At 41.9% G+C, this 16,948-nt stretch overlaps 1 protein-coding gene across 12 annotated transcripts in view; it reads right to left on the bottom strand.

Moving 5' to 3' along the window:
- PROM1 (prominin 1) overlaps positions 1-6,735 on the bottom strand; it is a 159,094-nt gene extending 152,359 nt beyond the window's left edge. For 9 of the 12 annotated variants that reach the window (XM_061585455.1, XM_061585457.1, XM_061585458.1 and 6 more), the window contains exon 1: positions 6,354-6,526. The gene's annotated coding sequence lies outside the window, so the exon portion shown is untranslated. The other 3 variants (XM_061585449.1, XM_061585448.1, XM_061585450.1) reach the window with 3 other exon arrangements.
- Positions 6,736-16,948: the final 10,213 nt, after the last annotated feature.

Genomic DNA, 16,948 nt, shown 5'->3' on the forward strand with positions numbered 1-16,948 from the left:
AGTTAGCAGCTGCAGAATCACACCAAGTCTTAAAAAAAAACAGAGCTATGGAGTGAACATAAATTTGCCAACTTTCAATTCCATAATATGAAAACGGGTGCTCTGAAATATTAAACACACATATCTTGTTGTTATCCAATCAACAGTCCAGTCTGTATAATTATCCCTCATTATTGCAGATGGGAGGTGGGAACTATTATTAAATGTACATCCCACCCCAAGGCAGCAAACAGTGATAAAAAATATTTAAAACAAAACATCTTTAAAAACAATTGCAATATAGATGCAGACTGGGATAAGGTATCTACTTTAAAAGGTACCTTGACTAGAGAGTGGCTTGCCTAAGGCCACCTATTGAGTTCATGGCATATGCATTAAAACTGATTTAATGAAACCATTGGCAGTTTTGCTGTAATGTCCATGTGTTTTTGAACATGTAGGAACTTCTTGGGTTTGTATCACAGTCAATAATTTCAGTGTCCACAGCATTTTATAGAGTAACAGAAGAGAATTAGATAGCTGCTCCAAGGAGCTCAGAATCTAAACTTCAACAATAGGATGGTTGGAATGGGAGATGCAAGGATAACCAGGAGGAAGCAAATGTAAGCATGCTTAAGCATCCCTTAAGTTCTGCCTGAAATAGCTGGAAATGAATACCAAAAAATGATAGGGATAGTTATTCCCAAAGTGAAGAGGAATTTCCACTTTGCATGTTCATGCTTTTGAAGAACAGAGGGAATCCAGCCCTACAGCTTGTCCATTCATTTATTTTACTTGATAGTAAGCCATTTAGATTTTATAAAACAGAAGAATACCCATTTTTTAAAAAAGATATGGATTGGGGTGGGAGAGTAGAGACATATTAAGGAATAATTGCAACATTTTTATCCTGCCTTTCCTCTAGGTGTTCAGGACAGTATAGATGGATAGATTAAATCCTAACCCTTCTAAGTGAGCTGCATGGTTGGGTGGGGATTTGAGTCAGGGACTCCAAGGTCCAAATCCACTTCACTAGCTATTATCAGTGTTAAGTGGTGTGTGGTAGCATCTTCAGGGCCTAGCTATGCAATTCTTAACATTGTTAGTGTGCTGCCAAAGCTTCCTGTGGCTGTATGAGGGTTGGAGTTGTTGTTTTGTTTTTATTGTATGATATATTTATTTGTGCTTTTAGCAATGTTGAAAGTTACTTGAAGACCTCTGGGTAACAAGCAACTAACAAACCAAATAAATAAATACATAAACGTGTACTCAGAAGCAAGTCTCAATTAGTTCAATTTGACGATTTACTTCCTCCTAGATAAGCATGTACATGATTCACTCCATGAGCAGTTACTCAAAGAGCAGATAGCTAGAATAGCTTAATAAAGATGCAGACGAAGAAATCACACAAAAAATGCAACTTGAACTAACAAAATCTCTTCCCAGGCCTGCTCAATGAAACTCAAGCCTGCGTATGAGGAGCAAATTTAGCCTTGAAAAGAATACATCAGGGACTTGGATGCAAAATAGCACTGCTTTTACATTGATGTTTTATATTGTGGTGTATAACTTTAATTTTATTTTTTGTAATCAGCCTGGGGAACTTGTTGAGGTTTGAGGTACAAATCAAATCAATAAATAAACCTTGTTTGGGGGAAAAAACAGCACCTGGTAGTCTCCCATCTGAGTGATCAAACATTACTGGAGATCACTATAGAAGAATAAAACACAGTGCATAGGGTTGGATGACATTTTCAAAAATGGTTTCCAAGATGCAAGACTGGAAGGCACTCTATAAAATATGTTGCACCATAATTGGCTTATTAAAGCACAGTATAATCATCAAAGGAGTGATAATCCTAACATTAACTTCAGAGGCAAGAGTCACCCATCTCCAAACTGGCAGCTGGTTTACATTTCAGTCAGCTTCCAAAATTCTTGGGATTATAATTTTGCTAATTGGAATAAAGCCAGTTATTATTTATAAATCACACCCCATGAGGGCACTGTGAAGCAAGTCACAAAACTTTATTAAGCAACATAATATTCCTAGAAAACATCAAGAGGGCAAACTGTGAAGGGCAGCTTCCGATACATGGGGTGGAGGGGAGAAGAGAAACTAAGGTCTTTGAGGAGAAAACAAATTTTCAAGCAAGATTGTGTGGATAATTTTTCTAGTAAGTCTGGGCTTCTAAAAGAGCCATATGGCAACTAGTAAGAAATGCCTCCAGACAGGCAGGCAAGGATGACAGTTGGAACTTCTTTTCTGTCAGGCAAGAATGACTTAATTTTTTTATATGGACAGACAGGCAGACTGGCTAGGTAAAAAATGGATGGGCTAGTAACTTTTGAGAACTACTTTACAAGGCTTTATTAGTCTCAAGTTGGCCTGGCAATTCAAGGACATCCCTTTGCCTGTTTCAGTTTGCGTTTCAATTAGGTGTCCTGGAGGAATTATGTTGTATGGGTACTTGAAACTCCCAGGTCTGACTGATGAAAAGAGGACTGGGCATTTAAGCAGTAAAGAATTAGTTTCAGTCAACCGAATGGTGAAGAAAAATTTGGTCAAATATTTTTAAAGCATTAATCATATTAGAACAAAAAGAAATAACAGGTTTGACACTTAACTAGTTTGCGTTTGTACCTGGCGTTTGTAGTTAGCATAACATACTAGGAAAGAATGAAATGTCTTTATTGAATGTATAAAGAATCATTATAATAGCATTGTTAGGCAAAGCTACTATATCTGTTTGGAGAGGTCTGCCGTTATAGCAGATGGCTTGGTTATGCCGCTAGGTTTCTCTCCTCCTGACTGCTGTAAGGCGGGGGGGGGGGCAGCCCTCACTCCTGCCATTGCTAACAAATGGCACCATAACAAAATTAAAAAGCTGCCAACAACACTGTAGCATTCTTGGCATTGTGGAATATTTGACAATGGTTGAATAAGAGGTGGTCACTTGACAACGCTTGTCTGGTCAACTAACTGGTATGCTAATCGCAGGCAGATTACTGCTCTCCAAGGAGCTTACAGTTGGGAAAACTGAGATGGCACTGAAACTGGATAATGAAGTAATATGGGGAGATCTGGTGTATCTCATGGACTATTGGGGGTCAGCCAGCAGCAAAACAACTGACACCTCATCATTGCGACAATGATTTTAAGAACTTAAAATCATTGTCATATTGTTGAAGTTCACATTACGACTTGTCCATTAGTATTGTGCTTAAACTGAGACGTTTGCTTATACAATTAGGGTGCGTAGAGAGCAGGAAATGTATGAACTGACCCCACTCTTAAGCACAGAGCAGAGACTGTAATCACTGTTTCAAGGAATGCCCCAAGTTCAATAGCCTGGAGGGGAAGAGAGACAGGCTAACTCAAAGATTGTGAGAACACTCCAACAAATATGCATTTAACAAGGAAATACAATCCTTTAGTAAAAACAAGCGGCTGGACTAACAGGTTAGTTCCTCCATAATGTGCGAGGTGTGAATTTGAGAAGTGCAACATAAAGCGGCGGACCGTATGCTTTGCAAGCACAATGCCCCAGATTCAATCACCGGCATTATTAATTAGAATGCAGACAGCTGCAACAGAGCAAAAGAGGAGATGTTACCGCACCTAACTTATATTCTGGGTGATGTTTCAAGCAGCCGTCTCCTAAGATGTAAGCTTAAATATGGAACTAGAAGCTGCATATCTTCTTTTTAATTAATTACAGGGGGAGGGGAGCCCAATTCTCACTGTGAATGACAAGGGAAGGGCAGGCTTATCTCTTCACTCTCTCCACCAAGATGAGAATGGACATCACACACCTGCGTGCGCACACACAGCCACAGCATAGGAGCCTTACAGGGGAAAATGGGAGAATGTCCTCACTGATGACTATGGAAAAGCAAAGTGCATAACTGCCCATTATGTATTAACAGTTCACGTCAGCAACCAGCTCCCAGTAGCTTCCAGTATCTTTAAAAAGAGGGCACAGCCAGTGAAGAAACTGTGCAAATTAATGTCTTCACCTAGAAACAAAAGTGTACCCATATGGTGCAGATTAAATAGCTGGGTATACAAAAGAGTTCAGAAAGAGGACAGGTGAATACAAACTCCTAATCCATTTCTTAGCAGTGGCATGAAAATATCCTGCCTGTGGTTCATGAGGGATGTCCTAGACACATGTTATATCCCCACCATACATTTAAAGCACATTTAAACCACTTTAACAGTCGTGGCTTCCCCCAAAGAGTCCTGAGAATTGCAGCTTGTTAAGGGTCCTTGGAATTGTAGCACTATGAGGGGTAAGCTATAGTTCTTAGGATTCTCTGGAGGAAGCCATGACTCTTAAAGTGGTGTAAATGTGCTTTACATGGAAGTTGTGGATGTGACTTTAGTCAATAGGATCTCAAATAGCAAGAAAGAAAAACCAACCCCTGCCAGGTTACTTCACATGGTATGTTTAATGCGTGAATGTGATAAACATCCACATCACAGAGAGCGAGAATTGGCTGCAATTCCTGTAAATTGCACACACTACCACAAATCCCTTCTTCCTACTTTCTAATTCGTAGAATGGCCCTGAAATCTTGCATAGCCACTGTCAATCTAATGCAACAGCCTAAAAATGTTATAAAGCAGGTTCAAGTTTACTTAATAAAAATTCAGTTTTACCAAGTGCCTCTACACTCAAATTTTCAGTTCCAAAGTTGTAACTGAAAATATTCCATCTAAAAGCTAGTCTCCTGGGTTTTTTTTAAGAGACAAACTACCACCCTGCTAACTTTACCTCCAGCAAGTGCGTTTAAGACACTAATTAACTTAAACTAGCCTCAGAGCATGCTCAACTAAGAAATTCCTTGTAGATAAGTAGCTTGCTACACAGCCACTCAAGAGGTCTCCCTGTAAGACAGAGACATGTAAAACTGCAGTGAATAACAAATTCTGTGGGCTGACCAGTGCGACTAAGGGGATGCTTCCAGACTGTTGATATTTTGGGGCAGGTTTCAATAACGTACCAGCAAATTCTGGTTGTGCATTTAAAGCCGATTTGGAGGTCTTGCACAACAAACCTGCTTCCCCAAAAGATCAGACTTCTTGCTATTAGGAAAGTAGAGGGAAAATGCACTAAAAAAAATTTGGATAGCACTTGCTTTAATGAAATCTTGTTTAACCTCCCCACAATCAAGTCAGAGTGAACGCTCATTAAATAGTAGGCATTGTCTAATCTCCTTGCAAACAAATCAGGATGAATGCTCAATAAACAGGTTGTCTGGAAGCGTCCAGGGAGAGTTTATATAAAGTTGACCTAGGGAAAAGCAGTTTATATTAAGAGTGACCTAGGAAAAATTATGAAACTCAAGCACAGTTTAGAGTTCTTGAGCAGCCTGCTAGAGACACCAGTTCGGGAGGGAGAAGGAGGGGGGGGCAGATAATCAAATCCCTTGCCTTCCCCTTTTTACTCCTGTGCATGTTTCAGTGTTAAGTGATCATAGGTAAAAGTCATCAGCCAGTGACCCCCCCTCCAAATCCAGTTTGAATTTATTTAACACCACACATGCATTGCAGCCTTGAACTAAATACTCTCAGGTTTCCAACGCACAGTCACTGGGGGGATCACAACCCACAGCCCATGGGGGTACAGTAAATGTGCACTGAAAATTCCACACAATTGCCACCCATTACAAAGGGTTCGGTTAAAGGAGAATATTCTCTCAGAGCCCAGGCTGCAAGAGTGGAACAATGGACTTCAAACAGAGCTGCAGGGGACATCTAGTCCCACCACTGCGTTTTTCATTCCGGCACCCACCAGCAGTCCCTGCTCTTCCACCGATACCAGTATTCCCCTGCACCGTGCAAGCATGCGCAGGAGTGCAGCCTTACTTGAGAGTAGAGCCTCCCTGAACTTGAGCAAACACGCGAGGATCGGATTGTAATCCTGTACACGCTTCCCTGGAAATTAGCTCCCACTGGGGCTTCTTCCGAGCAAAAGAAGCTTTGTTGCGGATCATCACAGGGTATGCAGCCCGATGTTGTTCATGTTTCTGCCTCCCAAGTAAGTATGCCCAAGAGCGCAGCCTTTGCAGGACTGCCCTCACATATACATTTACTCGGGAGTAAGCCCACCGAGTTATGTGGGGCTTACTCCCCCGCGTGTTCTTGGGACTGCAGCCTTAACCCGAACCCTCCGTTTTCTGCCTTTTTTTAGGGAGGCGCAGAGTCCCGATTATTTCACCTCCGCCCCTTTTCACCAGGAGAGGATATTCCTCCCGAGTAACCCCCAACGCACGCACGCTGCCGAGGAGCCCGTGCCTGGGGTCTCCGGTTCCGCGTCAGTCAGAGCGCTGAATCCGAATCAGAGGGCACGGCGTGGGAGGCTCACCTAGGCACCCGCCCCTTCACCTCGATGCTCCCGCCGCGGAAACTCGCCCTTGCGGTGGCCGCGCGGCTGCAGCGGCTGCGACTTCTGCGCCCGCCCGAGGTGCGCGGCGGCATCTGCTAGCTTTCGGGCCTCCCTCCCCGCCACGCACGCGCTCGGGCGCGCGCCCCCTCCGCCCCTTACTTGTTCCGTCAGGGCTCCAGCCGGCGAGCGCGCCGGGGAGAAGCGGGCGGGGGGCGGTCGATGGGGGCATCCGATAGAGAGCCACGAGCGGGCTTGGAAGTAAATCCGCCGCGTTTTTCTTCCGCTTGCTGGTCGGTCAGTGCGCAAAGGGAAGGATGCAGCCTTCTTTGGGCGCGAGCCTGATTGCCTTTAGCGGGTCTCAACTTCCGATAGAAATAGTTACAGGAACAGGCTGCAATGCAATCCTGCGCACACGTTCCTGGGAGTCAGTGAATACTGAGGACATTTTCCAAGTACACGTGGGATAGCGTACGGAATATGGAAGATGACAGGCACCGGTGGCCCTGTGCACGTTTACTCAGAAGGAAGCCCTGCAGAGTTGCCAAAAGCCCGGAAGGGTTGCCAGCCTAAAGCAAAGGAGGAGCCGTTCTTGGAATCACTTGGAGGGCTGGGCAAACGAAAGGCTGCAGGTTGAGGGCTAGCTTTAAAAGGCAATAAATACTTCATTTATTGAGTACTGAACATGGGAAGAGGAGCAGAGATGACTTCTTTGCCTTAGGCACTCAATTTCCCCCCCCAGTTTCCCCCACCAGTGTGGTCAGACTAGGCGCCAGCAACTAGGGGCAGAATTATCTGTCAGTTCTCTCTGGTGCTCATTTTTGTAATCTTAAATTCACTTCTCCACATTTCTGCAGCAATTTGCAGTTGTTTTTAAAAAATCCTTTAGCATTTTAGTGCAAATGGCTCCTAATACATTTTTGTATGCAGTTTTGACTAATGTACATGTTTTTGCAAGCAATTTATCCTCATATAATGCTTTTTTGTATGTTATTTTCACCCGTATATTCATTTTGTGCACACTTGCACCTAATATATGGAATTTTGTAAACATGGCTGGGTTTGAGAACGGCAGCGCAAAATTTGGAGAAGTGTGACTGTCAAAGGAAGGCTGTGTTTTGGTTCGCATATTGTTTTGGAAAGTGCAAATTTGATAAATCGGGCCCAGCAGCTCTGACACCCTGCTGGGACTGCCCTCAGCATCTGCTGCCACTTTGCCCCCTGGGACAGTACTGCTCCCCAGCCTCACACTCCTGGCTTTATCCGGCAAGCAAGGCTGTAGCAGCTCCCAGAGTCCCAGCCCGTGACAGTGTTGCCACTGGGTGCATCAGTGAGAGGGTAAAAGTAAGGAGGAGGCTATAGCAGCCCCATGGTTGGGGTGGGGGGAAGGAAGTGGTGGTGGGAGCCCGGTCAGTGCTGGATGGTCTATCAGGGGCAGCCTGCCCACAACCTCACACACGCACAAATCCGAAGCTGGGCCTACCATGCATATGCAGCAGAACAAGGTGGTAACATCTGGACGTGTTAGAGCAGATTGGACCACTTCAGACATGTACCCAGAGGAAGCCGTTTGTGAATGCTCCCATGCGTTAAAAAAAAATTACACCAGTAAGGAAAAGAAGACAAAGCCCTGGCACATCAGGAGGACAGACCTTCTAGTTTAAAGTGCTGCTTTTTAGTGCTAGTTTTCCATTTGCAGGGGCTTTTTTTTTACAGAGAGGGCTATTCAAATATGGAATCCCTAACCTGCAGCCTGAAGTGATAGAAGGAAGCCCAGGATGAGGGGGGAGAGATGGAATGAGTCCATAGACCCTGCTGCCTCCCTAAGATGTGTCCCTGGCCACATTCACACCATACATTTATTCCACTATCATTCCACTTTAAACAGTCACAGCTTCTCCCAAAGAATCTTGGGAAGTGTAGTGTGTGAAAGGTGCTGAGAGTTGTGAGAAGGTTCCTATTGTCCTCAGAGAGCTACAATTCTCAGAGTGGTTTCATACTGTCAGTCCCTGTTCCCAGAACTCTTCTAACAACTTTCAGCATCCTTCACAAACTACACTTCCCAGGATTCTTTGGGGGAAGCCATGGCTGTTTAAAGTGGAATGATAGTAGAATAAATGCATGGTGTGAATGTGGCCCGTCACTGGCTTCGTCACCTTCCACATTTTAGGAAGGCAAACCTCTGCAGCAGGAAGCTTCTGCAAGTACTGCTGGCTCCCCACTGCAGACGTTCAGCCCTCCAACTCATGGAAAGAGACAATGAAGGGGGGGTACTCATCCCTGAAATTCTAATCATGGGGCAGCCTTCCCCCAATTTGTGCCTCCAGATGTTTTAGGCCAAAGTTTGGGGGGGCTAATGGAAATTATAGTCCAAAACATCTGGAGAGCACCAGACTGGGGTACCTGATGTAGGCATTTGGATGCCCAAAGAGGGCTAGAGTGTCTGAGCTTTCCCACCACATTCCACAGTGTGTGCGGCCCAGGCCTTACAAATTCCTATCTAATTGGGTGGCTGACCTGTAGCCTAAAGGCCACATGCACCTCAATAGGCTTTTTGTGCCCCCCCAAGAACCCCTAAATTTGTGTTTTACTGTTCTAGTGGGTCCCATACTGTGATGTCTTGATGCCAAAAGGTTTGGGTGGGCCCCCAAGTTCCCTCATTTGTCATTTTAAAAGATTTCTTTTTAAAAAATGACTGACCACTTCCTTAGGTCCCCTGCTGTGCTTCTGTGATGCCAAAAGGTGTTTGTATCCTCCCAAAAATGTGTCTTTTAAAAAATTGGCCCCACCCTCTTTTACACTTTGGTCACACCCATTTCGACAGCCCCCCTAAGCCCCCCAGAGAATTATACACCCACAAGACTGCCTTCATACTATAGTCAGCATGGATTTTTAACATTCCACAATGTTAAATTGAAAAGAATTCCCATGCCATTCTGATGCTTCCCATAAGCTCATTTCAAAGCAAAACCTTACAAAACGTATAGTCCTGAACTCAGAAATGTTTCCTTAACAACCCTCTAAATGTTCATGGCGATACAGAAAACAGTCAGAGAGACTCGTGAGTTCAAAGTGTAAAAAGATAGAGAGAGAAACAGATCCCTGTTGGACTTTTTTCTGTCAGAGTTCTCACAGCTCTGACCTTCATACTCTGACCTTCATCTTCTGTAGTTTAAGAGGGTTTTTTTAAAAATGCCTGGTTGATTTTTAATTAATTTAAGAAATTTAGCATTGAACTGAAAGATAATGTCGGACATGCTCAGTAAGAACCAACTGTCACTGTTCTAAAAGCCAGACTCACAGCTGCTGGGCTTGCCTAATCGGGGCCACACCCACACCAGACCTTTATTTCGCTTGAGACCGTCATGGCTTACCCCAAAGAATCCTGGGAAGTGTAGTTTGTGAGGGGTGCTGAGAAGAGACTCCTATTCCCCTGACAGAGCTCCAGTGGCCAGACTGGTTTAACAGTCAGCCACTCTAACTGTAGCTCTGTAGGGAATGGAGCATCTCCTAGCAACTCTCAGCACCCTTCACTAACTACACTTCCCAGAATTCTTTGTGAGAAGCCATGACTGTGTAAAGTGAAATAAAGGTCCGGTGTGGATGTGGCCAGGGACAGTTGGTTTAAATGTGGGTGGGAGGCTACATGTGCCTGCTGTAGAATAAAAACGTGGCGGAAACCCTGGAAAACAATGATACTATTCACAAAGTTTTCCTTTTGGAAAGGAAAGGGGCTTCCCTTCTGCCCAGTGCCCACACACCCAATCTTTTCACCCTCCCCTTCCTGCCCTCCTCCTCCTTTCCCTCCCCCTCCCCCAGGTCAGTTTCACCTGTCCTAAGCATGATTGCACAGGAGTAAATCCCACTGAAATCAAAAAACATGCAAATGATCAAACATGTCCTCCCCTCCTCCTCCCTTCTATCTCCTCCCTCTTGCCCCTTCCCTCCCCCTTCCTTCACCCATCCCTTCTCCTCCCTCATCCCCTTCCAATCCCCTCCTTCCCCTCCCCTTCCCCCTTCCCCCTTCCTGTCCCCCTCCCCCATGGTCAGTTTTGCCTATCCTAAGCATGATTGCGCGGGAGTAAATTCCATTGAACTCAATAAACATGTAAATGATCAAACCTGCCTTTCCCTTCCTTCCCCTCTTCCTTTTTCTTCCTCCCCTGCCCACTCCAGGCCTCCCTCCCCATGGTCAGTTTTACCTATCCTAGGCATGATTGCACGGGAGTAAGTAAATCCTACTGAACTCAATAAACATGCAAATGATCAAACCTCCCCTCCTCCTGCCCCTCCTGCCTGCCCCCATCCGCCTCCTCCCCTCCCCATCCCCTGTGGTCAGTTTCACCTACCATAAGCATGATTGCAGGGGAGTAAATCCCACTAACTCAATAAGCATGCAAATTATCGATCCATTCTCAGCAAACTTGCACAGAATCCCATTTCTTACTTCCCGGATTAAAAAGCAGAGAAATTCACTAATAGGCAAAAAAAACCCTTATGGTTTAAGAATGCAGGAGCCAGTGTGGCGTAGTGGTTAGAGTGTTGGACTATGACCTGGGAGACCAGGCTTCGAATCCTCACACAGCCATGAAGCTCACTGGGTGACCTTGGGCCGGTCACTGCCTCTCAGCCTCAGAGGAAGGCAATGGTAAACCCACTCTGAATACCACTTACCATGAAAACCCTATTCAAAGGGTCGCCATAAGTCGGAATCAACTTGAAGGCAGTCCATTTCCATTTCAGGAATGTCAGGACCTCCTCTCTGAGATATTGTACTGCCCTACAAACTTGTCAAAATGCAAACACCATTTGGGTTGGTCTTTCACAGTCCAATCCACTTCCTGTGCAGCTTGGAAGAATTTGGTAACATATGCCTCTGAGCATATGGTGAGTGGTGGCAACACCTGCAATCAGCCCAAATAACAGACATAAGACATGTGCTGTGCTGGTCTTGTTTTGTTTAGTAGGGAGGAAGCAACAATATTAAAACAGTTTATATAGTTCAAATAGTAACTTTAAATATGTTTGATTTACTTTGCAATTTGAGTGAAGTTTACTATAGTAAATCTTTTTCTTTTTCTTCTGTTACTGTGAGGATGGGAAGTACAGCAACACTTTGCAACACTAAAAAAAAAGGTCCAAAAACAATTGTGGAATAATGGCACTGACCGTTCTGCAGAATAGTTTCCAATGGACATGAGGAGTGTCTCAGTTTGCACAAGATAAAACAGTGGGAGGTGAAATATATTCTAGCAAACTTTTAGGTGTGCTCTATGTTTTTAATTGACCATGCTCACATTTCCTTAAATGGAGTAGTTTAAGCATATCAGGCTGAAAACATGAGTCTTGGGCAGGCCAAGTTTGTTTTTTTCCAACAGCTAGAGTCATTCCTGAAGTAGCAACATATTGTAATCCGTCTGATTTTACATCAAACTGCAGTTTCAGATTCAGCTGTTAATGCACCCAAAGTAGAAATAGAACATAACCTCCAATTTGAAACACAAAAGGCTGTCTTCACCATCATATGACATTGACCAATAAAAAGGCTTTGAGATTAATAAAAAATTAATTTGACACATATTTCTAGGATAAATAATGAGAGAAATATAATTTTCTCAGTTAGATTCTCTGTAGAAACAGTAGTAATACAGAAAAGAAGCAAACTAAGAAGAACCCCAACAAACATACAAAAATGTAATTCATCTTTGGGGATGGCAAGAGTTACCACCACTCACCATATGCTCAGAGGCACATGTTACCAAATTCTTCTAAGCTACACAGGAAGTGGATTGGACTGTGAAAGGCCAACCCAAATGGTGTTTGCATTTTGACAAATGTGTAGGGCAGTCCAATATCTCAGACAGGAGGTCAGGTCTCCTGCTCCCCTGGTGCATTCACTATAGCTGCCCAATTTCCCTGATTTTTAAAGTTTGATAGAAATATTTGTTGGCTATAGGTACATTCTTAAACTGCAATGGTTTTTTTGCCTATTGGTGAATTAACAATGGGTCACTGCAGCTCTTGGCCCAATAAAGATTAGCCATCTCTGCTCTAAAAGCTGCAAATTGAAAAAAGAACAACCAGAGCATGAATGAGGAACCACAAATATGTTCTTTCACAGTTTATGTTACACAAAAGTGTATCATGAGAAGGAAGAGAGGCTAGGGGTTAGTTTCTGCCTGGCTGTTTGCTCGGCCTTGAAGGTGGTCACTCTGATTCCAAAACTGGAGTAATGATTAGAAATGGGAACAGCAGCCAAGGGAGTTTCACAGCTGTAATCTTGACAGGTAATCAGAGCAGCTTCGTAATGGCTATTCATTTTCTTGTAAACCAAACATGGTTGTTGCTTTAACTATTTTGAAATGGGTTGTTCAGCTCTGAAAGCTGAACTTCTTTACAGAAAACTGCTTCTTTAAATCTCAAGAGAAGGAATTATTTTTTAAAAATAGTAATACAACTAAGTGATAAAAATGTAGTGCTTAAAATGATGTGGGAAGTTCTGATGGCAAAATGGAGCTTCAAGATTTTCACTTCTCTGCCATCTAAAGTTTGATATTGCAGAAATAAGTTATGAAATTGATCACCATTCTCTGGGAAGGGTCTGCTCCAAAACAATTTGTTCCAGGGGTTGTGCCCATTGAAATGCACGATAAGCACACAAGAGCTGATGCACACTCACATCGTTGCTTAGCAGATTGCTCAAAGGCAAAGATGTGCTTTCATTATATCTATATTCAAACAGCCCTTGCTTTTGGCCCAGACCTGTCTTCCCATAAACCGCCTTGCTTACTATGGAATAGTCAGTTTCCACAAGAAATTTAAAGCAATGGCTGATTAAGTTTTGTGGGATGCTGTTGCTTCCCTAGTGAGCATGGTTTACTGCCTTTATTTTTTAGATTCCTCCTTTCCTAAGATGCAAATGCACAGAGGTTGAACTTTTGTGCAGAGTCTGACCTGCTTAGGGGCGTTTATTTCAGTATGCTTTGATTTGCCTAACTTTGCATAGCATTGGGCTACAAGTTAAATTTTAATAACATTGTATTAAACATTCTGCTCCATTTTCCAGTCTGTATGCTTAGCTGGTTTTCAGCCTGCGGTAGTGAACCTTCTTGCCCAGTACATAATTTCTAAAATGGGAAACATTGTGGCTCAAGCTGGCCAAGGTCTGAGCTATTTGTTGCAGCAGTGCATATGTAAGTCACACAGACATACCCATCCTCTCTCTCCTCCTCCCTTCCCCAGTACAAAATTCACCCACTCCTTGTTAATCCTAAACATCACTGAATGTTATATCTGCACTGAGGCTAACAATGGTTAGTGCTAATCAGGTTCTCTCATAACGAAGCAGCAATCCCCCTTCAAACCTCAGTTTAACTACCTGGCCAAGGCTGAAACCTTTGCAAGGGAGCTGGATGGGAGTATGTATTCATAGTGGTTTGTGGGGACCTGGTGATAAGATCTGAGCAGACTATTTCTTATAATTAAGGGGAAGAAATAAATCAATAAGAAGCAGCAGGAGAAGGGGGCATTTATATATATTGCTTTTCAATTGTCAAAGTGGTTCACGTACATTGTATTATCATTCTTACAACAAGCCTGTAAGGTAGGTCAGTATTATCCTAATAACACTTTACAATTTAAAACGTACATTGATATGATGTATAATACAAAAGCATCAGATTTTAACAGAGCCCATGTGGGCAAACATTGCTGAGGCAAACATTAAACTTACTTTCTGAATAATTGTGTTATTTCTATTAGTCATAAGATAATAAAATCTGTCTTTGGTAAGTTTGACCAGGGTCCATTATTTTTTTAAAAATATACAAAATAAATTGTGCAACAGTGGGGAAGTTGTGTTGTGCTCATACTCTACTTGTGAGCTTCCTGAAGGCATCTGGTTGGGTGCTGTGAGCACAGAACGCTGGACTAGATGGGCATTTAGTCTGATCCAGCAGGGCTCTTCTTAAGTACTTAATTTATTTCTTATATGCTGTGGCAGGGGATGCTCAGGCAAATAATGTCACAAATCTTCAATGTGGATGTTTTTATAGTGCAGTTCTGGGCATGTTTTAACTCTCACTGAGTTCACTTAGACTTACTTCCCAGTAAGTGTGGTTATGATTGCAGCCTCACAGCCCTGTCTTGAGCATGACTAAGAAATAAATACCTCTAAGTTCAGTGGAACTCACCCCCAAGTAAGTGTGCTTAGACTGCAGCCTCAGTCAACGACTGATGGACCACTCCAAGATTTTAGGAAAATGCCAATTTACACAATCATTTTGTATGGTTATATTATATCTCCTTTGACTCCTGAATTTGGGCTTTACCCTTTGTTGTGTAATGAATATGAGCAGAAAGAAGCCAAGATATTACACTGGGGAGTAATTTTGCAACTGTCTTAAGGCCTTGGAAATAATGTTTAAAATGTTCATAATTAATTTATTAGAATGAACTGAGCAATAATCAATTCATTGAAAAACTTTATTTAAATTAGGAACAAGAGACTAGGCAGAGTTATTCCCAAAGCAGTAACTGAAAACTATTGGGGGGAGAGTCAAATTGAAATTTAATGCAGTTCTTTTTTTGTTTGATAATTCAGCACAAAGTTTCACATTCCTGTTATTTCCACGGGTGCTCTTACTTGCTAAAATATGCATAATCGTGTCTATAATTGATCATTGCTTTCCCCATTATACCTCCTTGTCTTCTGTACTATGCGTGCTGCCGTAACACTTCTATAAATATGGAATTATTCTATTCCTCATGGACTTTTCTCTGAACTGGTTGCCATAGTATTTGAATATTTCAAACATTCATATATTTATCTTTAGGCAGGAGCTGTATTATTAGTACTTTTTTAGAGAGAGGTGAAAGCCGAAACAGTAAAAAACATCCAAACTCATAACGGGTGTTTTCTGACCCAGGCCCTCTGCTGTCTGCTTCTGGAATGAAAGCCGAGAACTTGAAGCTAAAGGGCAGGAGGCAGACAGTACTGGTCCATTGAGCTGACCTGGCTTCCAAGTGAGAGGCAAAATGCCAGAGAACTCTGTCTCTACTGAAAGCATGAACGTAGCTCATGGATGCATATACAGTGTGACTGGAGAGTGGTATTAGAGGTTTTTATTTTTATTTTGTGAAAAAATATCCCATGGCCTGCTGTTGAAATATTGGGCTCGTTCACACGGCGACTTCTGGCGAGATTGGCGCTACTTGCATCCCCATTTAATTTGCATGGTTTATTTTTTTTTTTACAATAATTTTTATTCAAATTTTCACAAAACAAACAAAACAAAATCAAAAAAACATAACACAATAAAAATAAAAATAAAAAATTTGACTTCCGATTTGTCGCAGATCAGCTATAAATATATAATATATATCAAACCTGTCCATTAATACATACAAAATCACTGTTCTCCATAGGCTATCTTAGTTAATCGTCAAATCCCATTAACATCATTTCATTTTGATCTTTCAACAAAAAGTCTAAGAGAGGCTTCCATTCCTTAAGAAATGTATCTGTCGATTTTTCTCTAAGTAAACATGTCAATTTATCCATCTCTACTAAGTCCATTAATTTCAATAGCCATTCTTCCGTTGTTGGTGTTGATTCCATTTTCCACTTTTGTGCATATATAATCTTATTCTTCCATATTTCTTTTCTATTTGTTTATCCATAAAACCCAATAAAAAAAGTTCTGGTTTTGACTGAATATTTATCTTTAGAATTTTTTGCATCATCCTACCTATCTGTGCCCAAAATAATTTTGCCTGTTTACACAACCACCACATATGATAAAATGATCCTTCTTGTTGTTTACATTTCCAACAAGCATTAGAAACATTACTATACATTTTTGACAACTTTTCTGGAGTCATGTACCAACGATACATCATTTTATAGAAATTTTCTTTAAGATTATAGCATAATGTAAATCTCAAGCCTTTTTTCCACATATTTTCCCATTGATCCATTTGTATATTATAACCAAATTTTTTTGCCCACTTTACCATACACTCTTTTACTTGTTCTTCTTCCATATCCATTTTCAGCAAGAGTTTATACATTTTCGCAATTATATTTTCATCATTTGTACACAAACCTATTTCAAAATCAGATTTATTTATTTCAAACCCATACATTTTCTTATCCATTTTATATCTTTCTAACAATTGTAAATAGGCAAACCATTGAGAACTATATCCTTCCTTTATCAGTTGTTCTCTCTCTTTCATTATATATTCTCCATGTACATTTTCTAATAGTTCTTGATATGTTAACCATTTCTATTTTCCAGCCATTTCTCTTCTATAAAACGCTTCTTGACTTGAGACACATAATGGTATTTTCTAATAAAACCTTGGTTTATATCTATTCCATATTTTCAACAGAGGACATCTTATAAAATGATTATTAAAATCCACATTAACTTTTACTTTATCATACCATAGATATCCATGCCATCCCCACTTCAGGTTATGGCCCTCCAAATCCAATAGCCTTTTATTCCTCAATAAAAACCATTCCTTTATCCAGACTAAACAACAGGCAGCAAAATAAAGTCTCAAATTCG

Source organism: Rhineura floridana, chromosome 9 (genome assembly GCF_030035675.1).
Source record: "Rhineura floridana isolate rRhiFlo1 chromosome 9, rRhiFlo1.hap2, whole genome shotgun sequence".
NCBI lineage: Eukaryota > Metazoa > Chordata > Lepidosauria > Squamata > Rhineuridae > Rhineura > Rhineura floridana.